Genomic DNA, 20,419 nt, shown 5'->3' on the forward strand with positions numbered 1-20,419 from the left:
CCTTCAAAACTCTTGGAACGTATATACCTCGAGTATAAACAATGGGGGAGTTTTGCCGGAAAACTTGTACTCCTAGAATGATACAAGACGTTGTTTCATTCTTTCTTTTAAGAGCGAGAATTCCGTCAGTATGGCCCGACATTTATTTATTATTTTGGTGTTTGGTAGGCTCCCAACACGCTTCCTTTTATGGATACTTTCTTTTACCCGTTCGAAGCTAATTCTTAATTAATCTGTGAGTCAAGAGTCGTGTCGAGTGTCGAGTCTTGTCTCCATTATTATTTGTTTATTAAATGGCTTTTGCATGTGGATTATTATATTGTTTGAGTGAAGCATGTTAGACTAGGATTTCATTCTAGCTTGTTCGAACTCAGCTTTCGCTGACTTCGTGCTTCATGTTTCCTTTGGTCATGGCTTTTGCCTTAATGACCCTATGATGATCCATCATTGCATTTTCATTGTTTGGGAGTAGATTTTTAATAACAGCTTTGTAGAGATAACTTGCGGGAGAAGTTATCGAGAATGGGATTGAGTTGAGAGATGTTTTCTCTTTCGCATTTATAAACTCTATTATTTTATAGTATGACTACCTAAACTATTAAATTTCTAGTAATGTATGTTTGAAAGTTAGTTATATTCCGCTGCGTAATTCTGGTAAATAGCCTTAACCGTTATCACGGTGGCGGTAATATCTTGGTAATTCCTTTGTTTCAAGTTGGAAAATGTTTTATAAATAGCAAGGAATTATTAGGGTGTTACAAAGTGGTATTTGCAGAGCTCTAGTTTAAGAGCTGCTTTGCATTAAATAATATTGCAAGGTGGTAATTCCTTAAACTATGATTTAGAAACTACTTAATAGTAATCCATACTATTTGAGTAGGTTTTTCTGGAACTTTAGGATGTTTGACATTTTATTTTCCTAAAGTTTAAAACTTCATTTTTGAGAGTTTGCAATTAAACGACAGAAAGAGTTTGCTTGAGAGAGGGTTCGAAGGAGCGACCTCCTCGACGCCATGGCTACCACTCGAAAGCAGGCTAAACGCAACAATAATGGAGGGAAATCAAAGCCAACTACACCGGCGATTAACAATAAACAATCACGGAAGGAAGCACAAGCGATTTATACAAGTATTGAGGATGGAGAGGCGATTTCAGAACACTCGGATGAACACACAAACCCAGATTTTGATGCGATTCTTGATGAACAAATTATGACCCCCGAATCTGGATTACGGCATTTGCAACAGCAATCGCAAGTTAGGAATGATTTCAATGCCTGGATCAATGGATTACTGTAACGCCCCGACCTCTAATTCAATTTTTAAAGCATAATTAGCAGCGGAATTAACCTAATTTGGTCGGGACATTACCTGCCGTAACTCCCTCTTGGGAATTACAAGGCAACCATCAATCATAAGCTATTAAATCCCAAAATTTATATAATAATCATTTATACTACCAAAATAAAAGTACATAACTTACTAAAAGTTCTTAATTAAACTATTATAACTTTAAGCATAAACTAGCTAGGTGAATATTATTAAAGTGAAATTCCTCGCAACTACTCGTTTCCATCGTTCCCCGCAGTACCTAAAACAGAAAACAAAAACGGTGAGCCGAAGACTCAGTAACGAACTATTCTAGCAACGTAAATTCATTTCAATTCATTTATTAATAACACAGGCAGAATAGAATAAGTAAAACATTTAATAAAACATCATATTTAATTTAATTCATAAACTCTGCAATTTAACATGCTAGTTGTCGGCAAGTACGAACCGTGAAGGAATTCTCCACTGGGCCTGGGCCCATAAGACCCTGGGCTCATCATCGAACGGTAACATTGGGCCTGGGCCCTGAGCCTGGGCTCATAACCATGGGAGCCTGGGCTCGTAATCCATGGGTGTAAAGGTGTCCATGGTGCATGCATCACCGATAGATAGGAAGATAGTAGTTTATATACTGCCAGACAAACCAGGTCTTTCACTTTCATTTATCATGTTGTATGTAATTTTACTAAGCCTTGGCATTTGTATTTCAGTTGAAATAACATAACTCATTTAGCTCATAAAACATCATTTTGATCCTGGGTTCAATAAAAATATCATTTCTTTCATAACATCGCATAAATATCATTTTATGAGCAAATTCAATCAAATCATATTATAAAGAATAATTCAACAAATCATAATTCATTCCCACAATCCATAAAACATGTCAAAACATTTAATTTATAAATTCGATCATAACGTCATAATTTCATAAATCATATTTATAAGGGGATTGCTGGTACTAGCAATAGCCGTTACCTCACTTCCGCAGTTTTGGCTAAGGATTTTCGTTGGTTCGTTCGTCCTGAGCTCCGAGTCCAATTTCTTTCAAAATAATAAATTATTGAATTAGTACTAAATCGATAAATAATTTAGAAATCAATATTTAATAAATAATAAATTTTATAAGTAATGATTTTATAAATAAATATAATTTCATAATTTAATAAAAATATTATTGAACGAAATTTTAATCGAAATATATTTATATTCATAAACCGATTTTCATGAAAATATTATTTAAAATCCGTTTTTGTCAAATAAAGCTAGTAATTTATTTTCATAAAATCGATAATTAAACCTGAAAAATAATAAATAATTTATTAGTAAATAATTATATTAAAAAACATGAAAATTCATCATTTGAAAATTTGAGATTAACAATTTAGGTTTAACTCACCAAAGGCCCAAATTATAATGGCCCAACCTTGAATTGGGTTTGAGGGAAATAAAATCAAGGTTTCATTTGAAACCTGATTTTCAGTTTCCTGGCAACAAGAACACGGAACAGGGGAAGGGCCAAAACAGGGGAAAGGGAAGCACGAAGAGGAGGCAAGAGAGGAGGGAGAAAGGGAGACTGCGCTGGGTGGCTCAACGCCGCGGCTGCGCACGCCGAAGGGCGGCGGTGAGGGTGGAGGTTTTGCGGCGGCAGAACGTCGAGTGAGGGAGGGAGTAGGGGCACGAGCAGGGCGAACAAAACAGGGGAAGGGGGGTGTTTCTTGGTCGGAAGATGGTCTACGATCGGTGGTGCGACGCAGAAGTACCAAAGGGAAAGCTACAGGCACGGCGGCACCGACGGCGGCGCACGAGGATAGTGAAGGTAGGGAGAAGGCGGGGGCAGGGGATCGAGTTGAGTGAGAGAGAGATAGAGGAGGCAAGGGTGCAAGGGTGACGGTGGTGGATTTGAGAGGAGGTCGGTGGTTGAGGGTGGCAGCGAGAGTGGTTTTGGGTGCTGAGTTGGTGGCCGCGGGTGTGGTGCAGCGAAGAGAAAAGGGAGAGGCAGGGGAGGTGGGTCGCGAAGGAGGAGAGAGCAGGGGGAGGTACGGTGGGTGTGCGGTGGTGCTGGGGGGTGACGGTGGTCAAGGTGGTTGAGGTGGTTGCTGGATGGTGGTGGACGACGGTGGTCACAGTTGTGGTGGGTGATAGCTTGAATCAGAGATGAGGAGAAGGAATGAAATTGGTTTTTGGTTTTGATTTTTGATGTTGAATTTCCTGAAATGGAAATGCAATTTGTATATCAGTATTGAAAAGTTTGCTGGGGTCCAAGGGTGAACTTGGACAGAATTGAGGGAAGGAAGGAATTCCTTCCTGGTTTATACGTGCAGAGCAAGGGAAAAGGAGGAATGGAAGAAAAATTCTTCACTCCTTTGTACGTGGAGAGCAAGCAGAAAAAAGAGAAAAAGGGGATTTTGGCTCTTATAAGGGCAATTTGGTAATTTCACAAGATTAGGCTAAAATTTCTGAAATTTGTTGCAATTTTTGAAAACTACTAGAAATAGAAAAGTTTAGCTAAAATAATTCTTTGTAAAATATCGTTAACGAAAAATAAATTAATTTTCGTTTATAAATTTATCGTTTAAAATAAATCGTAAAAACGTTTAAAATAATGAAATTCGATTATTCGTAATTTATTTAAAACGAAATTAAGCTGATAAATATTTTTAATTTTAATAAATCAAGTTTAAAAATTTCGGGGTATTATATACCTACCCCCTTAGAAAAAGTTTCTTCCTCGAAACTGGAGCTCAGTTGAACTTGCCATTCTTAGAAATCATACAATTCATACTTAATCGTTTTATTTGTCATTCATTGAAAACATACATGTCATAACCAATCATTTGATCTCACGCATAAGCATGGTTGATACATTACATATTCACATAAAACATAATGGTTAGTACATCATATCGTTCTTAGGCGACTATTTGAAGATGTTTCGCTTTCATTTGTTATTGGGCTCCTTTGTTGCAGGAATCTTGTCGTTGACTTTCATTACTTGATTCTTTTGGCTTTCAAACTTCGATCTTTTCTTCTACGCTAAATAACTTTGTGGATTACGTTCGTTGCAGGGGTTCGAGTCCAATCATGTGACTAGAGTACATCGTTAGACATATGACTTTGTTACTTATCCTTTATATCCTTAAGTCGACAAACCTCGGATTTTTCGGATAATGCTAAGCCATCAAGCGTGCCTTTATTATAAACAATCTAGCTCCCAGAAAACTTAGTTCAGACTACCTTGTCCTGTAGACATTTCCTTTGTTGCTTTTCTACTCTTAATTCCCTTGCACTCCTTAATCATTCATAATTCTTTTCGAATTTCTATCATTCACTGATATCATCAACCTTATTGACAGATTAATTTTTGATAACTTATTTTGGTACAATCCTCAAAGCTTCATGTGTAAACTCAATTTCATCTTTTCTCCATAAATCATGTTGGGTTCCGTATACTATTCTTGCATAACTTTAAAATTTATAGCTTAGCTTCCCTAACATATCTGAGAATACAATTAGGTACTTACAACCACAAAAACAATCATTATGAAGGGTGCGGAAAGGTAACTTGAAAATTAACCATAACTTGAACGCTTTGAAACCTTGAATAACCTTGATTTAATTTGTGATTCGCCATTTATAAAATACAAACTCGTGCTCTTTCGGTACTTCATCATTCAACCTTATTGATAGACCAATTCTTGATAAATTCTTGGCTTCCTTAATAGAGGCATATCAATCATCCTTTAGTCCTGCAACATGCGTTTCTTTGATTTCACTTCAAAACAATGATGTTCAACAATTTCTCTCCGAGCTGCCAAAAAAAAAAAAAAAAAAAACAATTTCTCTCCTAAGTCAAATTCTTTCAACAATGGAGGGCTCAGCTCAAATTACGAGACTCGATCCTTGAACATAGCCTGGTTGAGACTTTTACATATACCCAAAACATATGGTAGATACCTTAGCACAGATTAGTCTAGGTTGCTCACTCTAGATTGCCATTCCATAGACTTCGAAACTACTTTCTTGCCAACTTGACATATTTCGAAACTTCCTGAACTCCTGTATTTTCCTCAAATTTGTTCCTTAGGGTTCTCCATAATTCTTAAACTATCCATAGGTAGGTTTACTAATTAAATGTATCAAAGCACGGGCCTTAATTGTGATTCATCAAGATCTCACATACAATTGATAATCCCAAAATAACTTCAGGTAACTTTATGGTATTTGGTTTACAACCTCTAGTATATTCTTAATAGCTCAACGAATATTCAAACATACTTTTGTACCAATTCCATTGATACCAGATATATGAAACATAATGGTAACTTATCGTGATCCTCTATAATACTCATACATTGTCTTTTCTTTGCACCTAAGATTGGGGTTCCTAAGTGACTTCTTTATGTTATCGTTCTTCAAATGATTACCTCAAATTAACTCGCCCGACACAATGATAGGGTGAAACCTAAAATCTTGTTCGCTCTAAAGGGGTCTATCATATATCCTCTTTGAAAGATATTCGTGCACTTACTATAGGCAACCAAAATTTTCCTTTCCCTAGTTGTTTGGTAAACATTCAATTTCGACCTTTTGTCTCTTAGTCATTGGAGTAATTTACTCTTATTCTTTCATACGCATAAATGTCAATTTTCTTCATAATCTCCAACCTATCATCCCGTCATTACATCCTCTAAATATGCCTGAACTTTCAGGTTACCTAGTCCTCACTATCCTACTCATGTCAACCTATTTGGTATAAATTCTGAACATATATGATAAATTATAAATGGAGGAGTATCAACGAGTAACATGTGAGATTACATAATCATTAGAAAAACATTACAAGCATCATTGGTATCATTTTCGCCCCTTTTTTTTCCAAGTGGTTTCGTCATAGGACCTTTTCCAGTCACGGGTTGCTGGGGTATACTAACAATATCATTAGTTCTATGATCGTTGCCATTAGACGATCTTTTAATACTTGTAGCTGATGGTGATAGCTCAGAATAATCTCGAACCTAATGGTCATGACTTCCACAACGATCATTAATTTGTTCCTATCGCAAATCCTTAATAATTCACGGTTGGTCTCGTTACTAACGCACTCAAACATTTCCTTTATTCTTAATGAACACGGATTTCATGTCTTACATATCATCTTGGTTGGATCGTAAAAAGGTAAGATCGAATTTAGGTAAGATTTTGACTCAAAGCATCTACAATAACATTAGCTTTTCTAGTAGGGCATTGTATATCAAGATCATAAGTAAGGTAGTTCTATTCAAGGACTTTGAGTTGGCGAAAAGCATCATCTATGACCTTCCTTTTCCATTTTGACACATCCTATTCCATGTTTAGAAATATTACTATAAATAACCAATCTCTTAGTTCCGGATGGAAGGCAAGGATATAGGCAATGGTGATACGTCTCTTAAGTTCTCGAATTGCAGAATCATCATTCCCCATAAATTTGATATTCTTTCAAACTAGTCGGGTCATAGGGAAGGAAATCTTAGAAAAGTCTTGACCTTTGATAATATCCATCTAAACACAATAAAACTTCATACTTCAGGGACATTGGTTGGTCTAGGTAATTCCACAATTAATTACTTCCTCAAGATCACAGATACAGCTTTCTCAGAAATAATATGACCTAAAAACGATATTTTCTTAAGCCATAATTTACACTTTGACAACTTAGCACATAACTGGTTTTCAATCAACATATCTAACACTTTTCTCAGATCCTCCTCGTGTTCCTCATTACTCTTAGAATATACCAAAATATTATCAATAGAAACAACTACAAACTTATCAAGGTAGGGTTTGAAAATGCGGTTCGTTAAATCTATAAATACAGCTGATGCATTAGTTAACCCAAAAGGTATTACAACAAACTATGGTAACCATAGTTGGTTCTAAAGGTTGTCTTTCGAATATCCTCAAGTTTATTGTAAAGTTGATGGTATCCAGAACTCAAATCTATTTTTGAAAACACTTTTGCACCTTGAAGTTGGTCAAACAAATCATCAATACGGGGTAAAGGATACTTATTCTTAATAGTAATCTTGTTTAACTCTCTATGATATATGCATAACCTCAAAGTTTCTTCATTTTTCCTCGCAAATATGACAGGGATCCCAAAAAGTGAAGTACCCAGTTGAATATACCCTTATCCAAGTAAATCATTTAATTGTTTCTTCAAGTCTTTGCAACTCAGTTGGTGTCATTCTATAGGTGCTTTAGAAATAGGGGTGGATCTTGTAATTACTTTAATGCTAAAGTTTAATTCTCTCGGTGGAGGCATACTAGGTTTCTTTTCTGGAAAACATTTGACTATTCACAACAACATGTGTGTCATTGACTGGTGATCGCCAACACTACAAGGATAACCAGAAAAAATTCACCATTGGTTATTTTAGGAGCTTTCAAAGCAGTGACAATTTGCATTATTGGTTTTCTTACTAACTTATGAAATGCAATCCTATTCTCATTTGACGTTTGGTCACATTATGCCTCAAACAATTAATGTTAGCTTCATATTTAGTCAACTAATTCATTCCCAAAATTACATCAGATCTAGATAGATCAGAGGATACTAAAACTCAAGTTTCTCTAACATCATAGGACAATTTCTAATTCACAATCACTAGGAAAGAAAACACTCATAATTGCATCGATATGGCATAATCCTCGTGCATAATGTGGCTATCATGGTGCTCGTTGCGAGCCCTTGGGGACATCATTCAAAGCCTCAATAAACAACATTCAACATAACATGTCTCAACAAATGGAAGCAAATAAATCATAGAAAATAAACCCGTTCATCCCGTTCCTACACTCACACTCATATTCATTTTAACTTAAGTAACATGATTTTAGAAAATTATTTTCAACCAATTCCTTAAAACTCTTTTTTTAAAGCCTAATGAATTCTATTACGTGCAAAACCCGTAAGGTTTAGCACTTATAGTCCAGAACCTTGGCTCTGAATACCAAACTGTAACGCCCCGGCCTCTAATTCAATTTTTAAAGCATAATTAGCAGCGGAATTAACCTAATTTGGTCGGGACATTACCTATCGTAACTCCCTCTTGGGAATTACAAGGCAATCATCAATCATAAGCTATTAAATCCCAAAATTTATATAATAATCATTTATATTACCAAAATAAAAGTACATAACTTACTAAAAGTTCTTAATTAAACTATTATAACTTTAAGCATAAACTAGGTAAATATTATTAAAGTGAAATTCCTCGCAACTACTCGTTTCCTTCGTTCCCCGCAGTACCTAAAACAGAAAACAAAAACGGTGAGCTGAAGACTCAGTAACGAACTATTCTAGCAACGTAAATTCATTTCAAATCATTTATTTAATAACACAGGGAGAATAGAATAAGTAAAACATTTAATAAAACATCATATTTAATTTAATTCATAAACTCTGCAATTTTACATGCTAGTTGTCGGCAAGTACGAACCGTGAAGGAATTCTCCCCTGGGCCTGAGCCCATAAGAGCCTGGGCTCATCATCGAACGGTAACATTGGGCCTGGGCCCTGAGCCTGGGCTCATAACCATGGGAGCCTGGGCTCGTAATCTATGGGTGGACATGTGTTCGTGGTGCATGCATGACCGATAGATAGGAAGATAGTAGTTTATATACTGCCAGACAAACCAGGTTTTTCACTTTCATTTATCATGTTGTATGTAATTTTACTAAGCCTTGGCTTTTGTATTTCAGTTGAAATAACATAACTCATTTAGCTCATAAAACATCATTTTGATCCTGGGATCAATAAAAATATCATTTCTTTCATAACATCACATAAATATCATTTTATGAGAAAACTCAATCAAATCATATTATAAAGAATAATTCAGCAAATCATAATTCATTCCCACAATCCATAAAACATGTCAAAACATTTAATTCATAAATTCGATCATAACGTCATATTTTCATAAATCATATTTATAAGGGAATTGCGGGTACTAGCAATAGCCGTTACCTCACTTCCGTAGTTTTGGCTAAGGATTTTCGTTGGTTCGTTCGTCCTGAGCTCCGAGTCCAATTTCTTTCAAAATAATAAATTATTGAATTAGTACTAAATCGATAAATAATTTAGAAATCAATATTTTATAAATAATGAATTTTATAAGTAATGATTTTATAAATAAATATAATTTCATAATTTAATAAAAATATTATTGAACGAAATTTTAATCGAAATATATTTATATTCATAAACCGATTTTCATGAAAATTAATCCGTTTTTGTTAAAAAAAGATAGTAATTTATTTTCATAAAATCGATAATTAAACCTGAAAAATAATAAACAATTTATTAGTAAATAATTATATTATAAAACATGAAAATTTATAATTTGAAAATCTGAGATTAAAAATTTAGGTTTAACTCACCAAAGGCCCAAACTATAATGGCCCAACCTTGAATGGGGTTTGAGGGAAATAAAATCAAGTTTTCATTTGAAACCTGATTTACAGTTTCCTGGGACAAGAACACGGAACAGGGGAAGGGCCGAAACAGTGGAAAGGCAAGCACGAAGAGGAGGGAAGAGGGGAGGGAGAAAGGGAGTCTGGGTTGGGTGGCTCAACGCCGCGGCTGCACACGCCGAAGGGCGGCGGTGAGGGTGGTGGTTTTGCGGCGGCAGAACGTCGAGTGAGGGAGGGAGTAGGGGCACGAGCAGGGCGAACAAAACAGGGGAAGGGGGGGTGTTTCTTGGTCGGGAGATGGTCTACGATCGGTGGTGCGACGCAGAAGTACCGAAGGGAAAGCCGCAGGCACGGCGGCACCGACGGCAGCGCACTAGGAGAGTGAAGGTAGGGAGAAGGCGGGGGCAGGGGATCGAGTTGAGTGAGAGAGATAGAGAGGAGGCGAGGGTGCAAGGGTGACGATGGTGGATTTGAGAGGAGGTCGGTGGTTGAGGTTGGCAGCGAGAGTGCTTTTGGGTGCTGAGTTGGTGGCCGCGGGTGTGGTGCAGCGAAGAGAAAAGGGAGAGGAAGGGGAGGTGGGTCGCGAAGGAGGAGAGAGCAAGGGGAGGTACGGTGGGTGTGCGGTGGTGCTGGGGGGCGATGGTGGTCAAGGTGGTTGAGGTGGTTGCTGGATGGTGGTGGACGGCGGTGGTCACAGTGGTGGTGGGTGATAGCTTGAATTAGAGAAGAGGAGAAGGAATGAAATTGGTTTTTGGTTTTGATTTTTGATGTTGAATTTCCTGAAATGGAAATGCAATTTGTATATCAGTATTGAAAAGTTTGCTTGGGGTCCAAGGGTGAACTTGGACAGAATTGAGGGAAGGATTCCTTCCTGGTTTATACGTGGAGAGCAAGGGAAGAGGAGGAATGGAAGAAAAAAATTTCACTCCTTTGTACGTGGAGAGCAAGCAGAAAAAAGAGAAAAGGGGGATTTTGGCTCTTCTAAGGGCAATTTGGTAATTTCACAAGATTAGGCCAAAATTTCTGAAATTTGTTGCTATTTTTGAAAACTACTAGAAATAGAAAAGTTTAGCTAAAATAATTCTTTGTAAAATATCGTTAACGAAAAAATAAATAAATTTTTGTTTATAAATTTATCGTTTAAAATAAATCGTAAAAACGTTTAAAATAATGAAACTCGATTATTCGTAATTTATTTAAAACGAAATTAAGCTAATAAATATTTTTAATTTTAATAAATCAAGTTTAAAAATTTCGGGGTATTACAATTACATTCAGGTAAAGACATTCGATCTCATTTCCAATCTCATTCGAAAAATGGCGGGAATGGAATTTTTGATCAAACCGATGACATTGTGGATGGTACTGTGATTAACCCTGTGAATGTGGATGAACCTGTATTGAACAATGAACCTGAACCTGAAATCGTCCAAATTGAACTAGAAGATATTCAAGAGGACGTTTCTTATTGGGAATCTGCGATTCTTTGTTATGTACTAGGAGCAAACCCACCCCAAAATGTCATGGAGGGGTATGTTAGACGTATTTTGGGGAAGTTAGGGATGGACAAGGTAGCTCTAGTAGGGCGAGGCATGTTTTTAGTAAGGTTTACTACTATGGAGAACTGTCAGAAGGTGCTTGATGGTGGATTTCAGTTTTTTGATGGAAAACCTGTAATCCTGAAACCATGGAATGCTGATGTGGACATCTCTAAGGACCCTATTAAGAAGTTGCCAATCTGGATTCAACTACCTAGCCTTGAGGTTAAGTATTGGGGAGAGAAGAGTCTGTCAAAAATTGTTAGCCAGATTGGGACAATGATTAAGGTGGACCAGGCTACCCACAACAAGGATAAGCTTATGTTTGCAAAGGTGCTAGTGGAAGTGAATATTGATCAACATTTTCCTGAAGTAATTAAGTTCAGAAGTTAGATTGGGAGGATGATTGAACAAAAGGTGTGCTAAGACTGGCTGCCTATATCTTGTTCTATATGCAAGGGAATGGGTCATATATACTATCAGTGTCTGCACCAGGAAAACAACCTTTGCAACAAGGAAGGTTTGGAGACCCAAAGCAGTACAACCTGTGGCACAACCTGTGGCTGTGCATGAAACACTGATACATCCTGTGATAGACATCACACCCAGGGGAATTATACAAGCAGCTAGGTTCAGCAAACAAAAGAGCCAACAACTAAAACCAGTCCACACTGCAAACAAGTACCAATTACTTTCTGAAGCAGAAGAGGAACAAGACAATGGAGATGATCCTAGTGAAGAGATGATGTCTCAAAGAAGTCCAACAGGCAGGGGGGTGGCAGCCCCTAGGCCTAATGGATAGAGTTCTTTGTTGGAATGTGAGAGGACTGAACAGGAAGGATAAGCAACTAAGGGTGAGAGACTTGATCTCTTTGCACCAAGTAAAGCTGTTCAGTCTTCTTGAGACTAGAGTTAAGGCACCTAAGATGGGTGACATGTACTTAAACCTCTGCCCTTCTTGGTGTTTTACCTCAAACATAAGCTATCACAGGAATGGTAGAATTATTGTAGCATGGGAAGCTGGAGCTTTTACAGTGGACATCATCCATATGGATAGTCAACTGGTTCATTGTTCTATCACCCCCAGAAACACTCACAATAGCTTCTTCTGTACCTTTGTGTATGGAATGAATACTGCTAGGGAAAGGGAAGCTCTATGGTCCTCTCTCACTAAGATTGCCACTACATGTGGTAACAATGCCTAGATTACCATGGGAGACTTTAATTCAGTTATGGAAATGGAAGACAGGATAGGTTCAGCAGTCAGAATAAATGAAGTACAACCTATGAGGCAGTGTATGAATCATTGCCAACTCACTACTGTGAAGACTATTGGGAGGCACTACACTTGGAACAACAAACTGAAGGAAATAATGCCCTTGGTCCAAGTATGCATTCTATGATAAGTCTAATAAATGCGGTTCAGTGTTAATTAACAAGTTAATAATTCAGTGAGATCAAGTGAGCTGAATGCCTAGCTAGAGGCCGCTTCAGTTCAAGTGGAATTAATGATATTAATCCACAGCTTACTCTTGACTGAACCCGTAGGGTCACACAAATAGTACGTAAACGGATCAAGTATTTAATGGCATTAAATACTCTATCTATGGATATTCGGAATCGACGGATCTTGGTTTCAGTGGGAGCTGAGATCGTCACAGGCAAGAAATGAATACTCCGGAAACGATGATATTACCGGAAACGGAAATACGGATCGTATCGGAAATATAAATATTATCCAAGTCGTAGATGTTGCCGGAAACGGAAACATGGTACGTATCGGAAAATATTATCGGAAATGGAAATATTACCAGAATCGGAAATATTGCCGGAAACGGAAATATTGTCAAAATCGGAAATATTACCGGAATCGGAAAATAATTCCGGAAACGGAAATATTAAATATTTGTTCGAAACGGAAATTAATTCCGGAATCGGAAATGTTAAATATTGTTCGTATCGGAAATGAATTCCGGAATCGGAAATTTAATCGGAAGCGTATCGTACGAATAAGCATCGGACGAGGCCTGCCGGACGAGGGCCCAGCACGAAGCCAGGCCATCGCCCAGCAAGCCAAGCGCGCCACACAAACAGCCACGCCAGGCCCAGCGCAAGGCCAGGCCCAGCAGGCCGTGGCAGCGCGCACAGCGCGCGCAGCGCGCGCGGGTGCTTGCGTGGGCTTGTGGCTCGCGCAGGCCTCGCTGCGTGGGCTGCTGCTCGCACGCACGCATGGGCGGCCCATCGAGGCTGCCGTGTGTGTGTGCGTAAGTGTTTGTGTTCGTGCACGTTTCCTAAAACGTGCAGAGTTCGGTTAATGATTAAATTCCTAATTCTATTTGATAAATTAATTAAATTAGAGTTCTTGTAGGATTCTAGGTTTAATTAATTTGTATCTGAATAGGATTCCAATTCCCTTTCCATAACCCTATAAATATGTGGCCTGGGTTCACAATTTATAACGAGTTTAAAAGTATTAAAAGTGAGTTTTTGAGAGAAAAATTCAGTCACACATCTTGCTCAAAAGTGCCGAAAATTCTAGTACCTTAAGGGCGATTCTAGTTGGTCAATCTTAAGGCGGATCCGGACGTGCTGTGGACTATCTACGGAGGGACGACACTTGGAGTCCTAAAGACTTGTTCTTGCTCGGTTCGGGCGCAGCTAGGGAGGGCACGCAACAAAGAGTATGCATCTAAATTATGCTATATGATTATGTGTAAATAATATGTAATCCTGGGTTAATGGTTGTTTCCGCATGATTTATGTAATATCATATGTATCATAACCTAACAGTGGTATCACGAGCCCCTTATTATTTTCATAATCTAAATTGCATAAACATGGTTAAATATTACAAATTTGCAAGAATTAAAAGGGGTGATTAATTTTCGTAATTGTTAATTAATTGCAAATTGCGTTTATTTAATTATACGTACGCAGTTTTTCGGCAGTTTCTTCGTTACTCATTCAAATCGAGTGTTTTTTGTGTCAATTCCGCATGTAAAAGGCATTCTAAAATTTTGACAAAAATAAGTATTTTTCTGCCGAACCCAGAATTCTCAAATTCGAAGCCTAACTATGACTTTTCGAAGGTTTTAGTTTTTCGAATGCAAAATTTCGTAAATTTAAGATGTTAAATTAAATATTTGCGATTCTTGTTGATAAATCTTGAATTTTTGATTGACCTACTGCATATGTTTAACAAGTTTGAATGCCTAGTCTTGTTAATTATGCAATCTAATTTGTAATTATGATTAATTTGTTGAAAATTAGAATAATTTAGAATTAATTTGATTTTCATAATTAATTGTAATTTAATTAGAAACCTATGATTAAAAACCACCATAAAAATTGTAAATTTATGATAAATTTTAAATTTTTATGACCTAGACTTGAATCCATGACAATCGGAAATCAATTGAATAATAAATTTTCGATTTTTCGCCCTAAAATTATGAAATTAATATTATTTATTAATTTGTCATTAATTTTAATTATAAATTTTAAATTTTTTATGCGATTCGTTCATATAACTTGCACGCACAAAGCAATGGACGCTTCGTGTTACCCTTAAAGGGTGTTGTATAATGCGGGCATGCGACGACGAGCAAGGGAGCTCGTCGCCCGTGCGGCACGAATGCAATGAGCAAGGGCGTAGTGCACGAGCACAAGGCAGCAGCCCTGCCTTGTGTCGTGGGCCACGAGCAATGGACGAATGGGCATGGGCGAAGGGCGAGCCAAGGCAGTCGCGTGTGGGCAGCAAGCGAGCTGCGCCACAACGCGCACTGCCTCGCGCAAGAGCGTGCAGCCTCGCGCGCAGCGAGCGCAAGCTCGCGTGCCACGAGCGCTGCGCCCAGCGTTGCTCGCGCGCACAGCGAGCGATGGCTCGCTCGCACAGCGAGCGATGTCGCGCGCACATCGAGCGATGTCGCGCGCCCAGCGAGCGATGGCTCGCGCGCACAGCGAGCGATGTCGCGCGCCCAACGAGCGATGTCGCGCGCACAGCGAGCGATGTCGCGCGCCCAGCGAGCGATGTCGCGCGCACAGCGAACGATGTCGCGCGCACAGCGAGCGATGTCGCGCGCCCAGGGAGCGATGGCTCGCGCGCACTGCAAGCTATGGCTCGCGTGCGACAAGCGCTGGCGCGCGCGCAGCAAGCACCACAGCGTGCGATGGCTTGCGATGGAGATGCAGCAGCTATGCGACGAGCGCATGGGCTGCGCGCATATGGCCAGCAATGGCTGTATGCGTGCGGCCCATGGGCGTGCAATGCGTAGGGTGTTTGCGTTACGATTAGATCGTTTTGAATGTTTAATTTGAAAATTTCAGTTCACGTAATTTTAATTAATTTTAAAATTAATAATTTAAATTATTTTCTTGGATTTTAATTTTGAATATTGTAATTATAATAAATTTTATTTATTCTAATTATTTTACTAAAATTAAAATCATGAATTAATTTAAATAACGACTGAAATTAAATTAAACTTTTTGGATTCAATTATAAATTTATATGAGCTTTAAATTTTAATTAAATTTGTATGTTTCCGGTTAGACTAGAAATACATTTTTATGTTTAAAATTAGTAAAGCATATGAATTTATTGGTTTAAGTGGGAGCGCTTTTTAGTCATAAACTCTTGATTAGGTCTACAAATCCTTAAGGTTAAAACAACTTGATTAGAATTAATAAGGACTGAATAATTGGTAGATTATTGGTGCCCTTGATTAATTGCTGCAAATGTTTACGTGATGCATAATGTGTTTTACTAACCAGCTATGTGGGCCATTCATGATAATGAATGGGTGAATGGTATATATTGTATATGTACTGTTTTGCAGGTTATGAAGTGACTAGTATGGCCCAAATAGGATAGAAAATATGGTCTGCGTACCATTAATTTGAATGTAATTGGTCTAAAGTACCAAAGTTATTTTTCAATTCAAATATGGTCTGCGAACCATCAAATAGTTGTAATTAGTTATAGCTTATCCTATTTGAAGAAAATGGTGCCTCCCACGGAGATTTTCAAGACGGACTTTGAAGTTAAAGCTTCAAGATGAAGTCGGGCCATACTAGATCACAAATATCTTATGCATGTTTTAAGTTATTTATTGCTTTTAAATATGTCTTAAAATGCATGAGATCAAAAGCTTGATTATGTTGCATGATTAAGGATTTTAGTTCACTTAAAATCTAACCAACATAGTAAGAGCCTTAAGTTCCAAACTTAAAAATTGAGTTAAAAGGTGCCATGCCAAAATATACACTTGCTTGGATATCCTTTACATCAATCTAGTAATAGTTTTCGCTCAGCGAGGTGTTACTTATTGGTCCTAAAGGGGCAAGGTACACAAATAATTGTGAGTACATGTTAGTTTTGGTGAAACTCAACGATATAAGTAAGGAGTCCTTTTATGTCGTGGCAAAATCGATAGGTTTACCTAATAAGTTCTTAGACGTACCTATCAACCAAGAATAGTTTCTAGACTATTAGCAAAAGGTTTTTGCTTACCTAAGATGTTTTAGAATTAAGTCGACAAACTGTGCTTAATTCTTCAATGATTTTAGGATCTTGGAATCATTTTATTCACACCTGCCGGAACAATAAAATCGAATAAAATGCTAATAACTTGTTTGAATTGCATGGTTGCTTTAATTTCAAGTTATTATTCATGATAAATGTTTAGACTTTGCATGCTTCAATGTATGTTTTAATTATTGTTTATAATTAAATATCTTGCACTGCAATAAATCCTTTTAGAAAGGTAACAGTAAATTTCCTCGATTGGTAGTGAATCCAAGAACGATTCACGGAAAAGAGAGAAAGTGAGCAATTTAAAATGTACGTTTCTTATATCGACTTTTATGGTTGTTTTCGAATATCAAAATCGAATGGCAAACCAATTGGTGCTTGTGAATTCAAAATACACTGTAGTTTTGAGATCATAAAGCATTGAGCTTAAACGCTCAGCTTTACCAATGGTTAACAACCTAATATCTTTGTCCATTTAATTCTCGAATGAGTCTAGTCCCTAGACATTCGAATAGATCGATGCTTAGAGAACTTTAGAAGCTTCTGGTAAGATCATCTAGTTGAAACTTAATATTCAACATAAATTAAATGTTAAGAACCTTGTTGGGGTGACATTGGACATGTCTAACAAAGTATAAAAGTCAACACTAAAGAATTCAATTCTTAAGACTATAAGAAAGGGTACAAGAAATAGGAAAACGAGGAACAAATGAAAGGAATTTACGATTCCGTTTCTACCTATAAGTTTATGTTTAAAGAGAAGTGACCTAGCAATCAAACTTCCTTGGTATCATATACCGCTTGAGATTCTTACTTCGGTAATAACTCAAACAATGGAAGCTAGGATACACTAATGACCTACAAGTGGGAAATGAAGCATGGCAATGCTACATTAATTGTAGGGTCATCTAAGTTTGTTTTAAGTCCTTTCAAAGGCTGGAACTTAATGGCTATTTTGTTCCATAATCAGCATACCTAAATTTTCTGCTTCAAACACAGAAAGACTCACATTCAAGAAAAACAAAAACAGTTTGTTTGTTTATTTGAATGAAATGGTCAATTACAGGTTGAGTCAATATGCTTGATTAAAACAAACAACTCTTTAAAGAACTTTACTAGGTTCAAATCAACCCCTTGATTTGAGTTCCACTAATCTTTGGCATTATTGCTTAGACCGTATCAACAAGTTAACATTCATAAGCTCTATTTTGATGGACTTTTTGAAAGTTGGTTGATTTCTAGATCAACTTAAGACAAGCCAGTCTTACTTGTTGAAAGTAACAAAGAATATGAACTATTGTTAGAACGCCTAGACGATAGAGTTCAAAGCTAAAGAAAGGTTTTATGACTTTATTATTTCACATGGATTTGAGTGAATATAGGTTTATTTACTCAAATGTGATATAAGTTGAATCTGTTTGGCTAGTTCAAAGATTCAGAAGTATAAAATCCACTTGGCAAGAAATCATAAAGATCTAGGTTAGATCATGTTGATGATTACTTGAGACCAAATATGATCATCAATGATTGTGTGTTGTAATTTCACAATCTAGGTCCATAAGATATGGCATATCTTAGTTGGAATAATCGACGTCAATTAGTACTTGATTCGATCAATGATGGATCATAAAGACTTTTCCTATAATTTCTAAAACAAAATGCTCAACTACCACCAAACTAAACCAAATTCGTCAAAGCTATTGAAAAGTAATTTCAGGATATCTTTTCAATTATATATATCTAAAGAGTTGCTAAACTCAGTGGGAACTTAGTGTTTGTTATTCAACAAACTAAGGCCCAAGTCTAGATATATGTTTCATTGTGATTTATTCAAATGACACACAAGGGTATTGTTTCTACCACGAATTTTTGAGAACATAATGTTTGTTTGCTCGAAATAATGTCCTTTTGGAGATTCGTTTCTAAAATGACAAGTGGGAGAAAATAGACCTCGAAAGTCTTCGAGGCGAACAACAAACATAAACGAACAACAAACATTCCGGAGGCTTTTCGAAGTGCTTCAGAAAATCCGAACTTATTCTTTAAGGACTTTAGAAGTGGCTTTAAAGAATAGACATCTCTTAGAAGACTTTACAAGTACTTCAAGGAGAACAGAATATTCAAAGGACTTTCAAGTGGCTATTGATATTCTATTGTTTGATGTTCTATACCCTAGTAGGCATAGAGTTCAAGTCACTGGAACTATGAGATTCTTCTATTAGATAGTGAAGAAACATGGAGTTCAGGTCACTGAAACTATGCAATTCTTCTATTAGATAGTGAAGAAACCTACAACTTGCAGTCAAACTATTATCATGTAGATTAATGAGTTTGTGACCTGTAAGAAAGCTATGACGAAACCCATATTCCCTAAAATGGTTAGAGGCCATATATAGACTCAAATGTTTTAGATGGTTAAAGGCCATAAAACATACTCAATGTTTTGATGACAAAATTAAAATTTTGTTGATTTGCAAGAATAGTTTCACACCTATTGGTTGCAAGTTTGTTTTAAGGATAAAAACCATCAAACATGAAATTGTGTTCACACGCAAAGCTAGATTAGTTGCTAAAGGTTACAAGCAAATTCATGACATGGATTGTGTTGAAACCTCATGCATAATCGTAATGCTCAAGTCTATAAATCAAGCATGATTGCATATTGGTACATATGGCAATTGGATGACAAAACATATTCCTCAATCAAATGTTGGAAGAAAACTATGTACATGGCATGTCATAGGATTTGTGGATCCAAATAATGCTTGAAATGAATGCCAGCTTAGGAAATCTAAGTACAAATTTAAGCAAGCAATTGGGAATTGGAATTGTATTTTAGTGAAGCTAATAAGTATTTTAGTTTCATAAAATATACATGATTCTTATAGAGATATAAGAAGTTTAGTGGGAGTACGTAAAACTTAATTGGTCCTATGTGTATCACACACATATCTCTCTATTGTGAAATAACATTCAAATGCTAAATACTTAGATTTGAGATTATTCATCAATGACGGACCAAGGCGAAACTTAGTACATACTGGGTATTAAGATCTATTCACAAAGATCTTATGATATTGTTTTGGATTAAGTAATTGGCATTTACTAAATCAAACACGAAAGTCTCCATTGGAGATATTCGACCCATGTGAATAAATCTAAGTAAAGGATGTTTGAACTATGTATAAGCATTTACTAAGTTAAACATCAAAGGATCTAAATAAGATTCTTAACCTATATTATATGTCAAAGAATTTAGCTGGATTTAGTATCTACTGAAACTAGATAAGCTAAAGTTACATGAATAGAATTCAATTGGGAATTATTCTGCAAAAGAATTTATCATGTATGATATAATATGAGGATCGCCAAAAACGTATCGTATGACTTTAGGCATGACGAACATATACCAATCTCTATTGATCTAAGTGAAGATCAACTAGATTGAGATCAAGAATACTTATGGTACTTGAAAAGGTACATAGGAATAGTTCTTGATTTAAGGAAATAAAGATATGCTAAATATTGATGCTACACGCATAAACACTGGCAAAGGA

The 20,419-nt window shown here is 36.8% G+C and overlaps 1 long non-coding RNA gene across 1 annotated transcript; it reads right to left on the reverse strand.

Annotated features, from left to right (window-relative positions):
* Positions 1–1,102: 1,102 nt before the first annotated feature.
* On the reverse strand, positions 1,103–3,679 carry LOC130469287 (uncharacterized). The gene is made up of 3 exons (XR_008929734.1): positions 2,731–3,679; positions 2,310–2,375; positions 1,103–1,590 (listed from the first exon to the last, which is right to left on the reverse strand). It is a non-coding gene; the product is annotated as an uncharacterized lncRNA (long non-coding RNA).
* Between the last annotated feature and the right edge of the window lie 16,740 nt (positions 3,680–20,419).

This window comes from Spinacia oleracea, chromosome 3 (genome assembly GCF_020520425.1).
Source record: "Spinacia oleracea cultivar Varoflay chromosome 3, BTI_SOV_V1, whole genome shotgun sequence".
Lineage (NCBI taxonomy): Eukaryota > Viridiplantae > Streptophyta > Magnoliopsida > Caryophyllales > Amaranthaceae > Spinacia > Spinacia oleracea.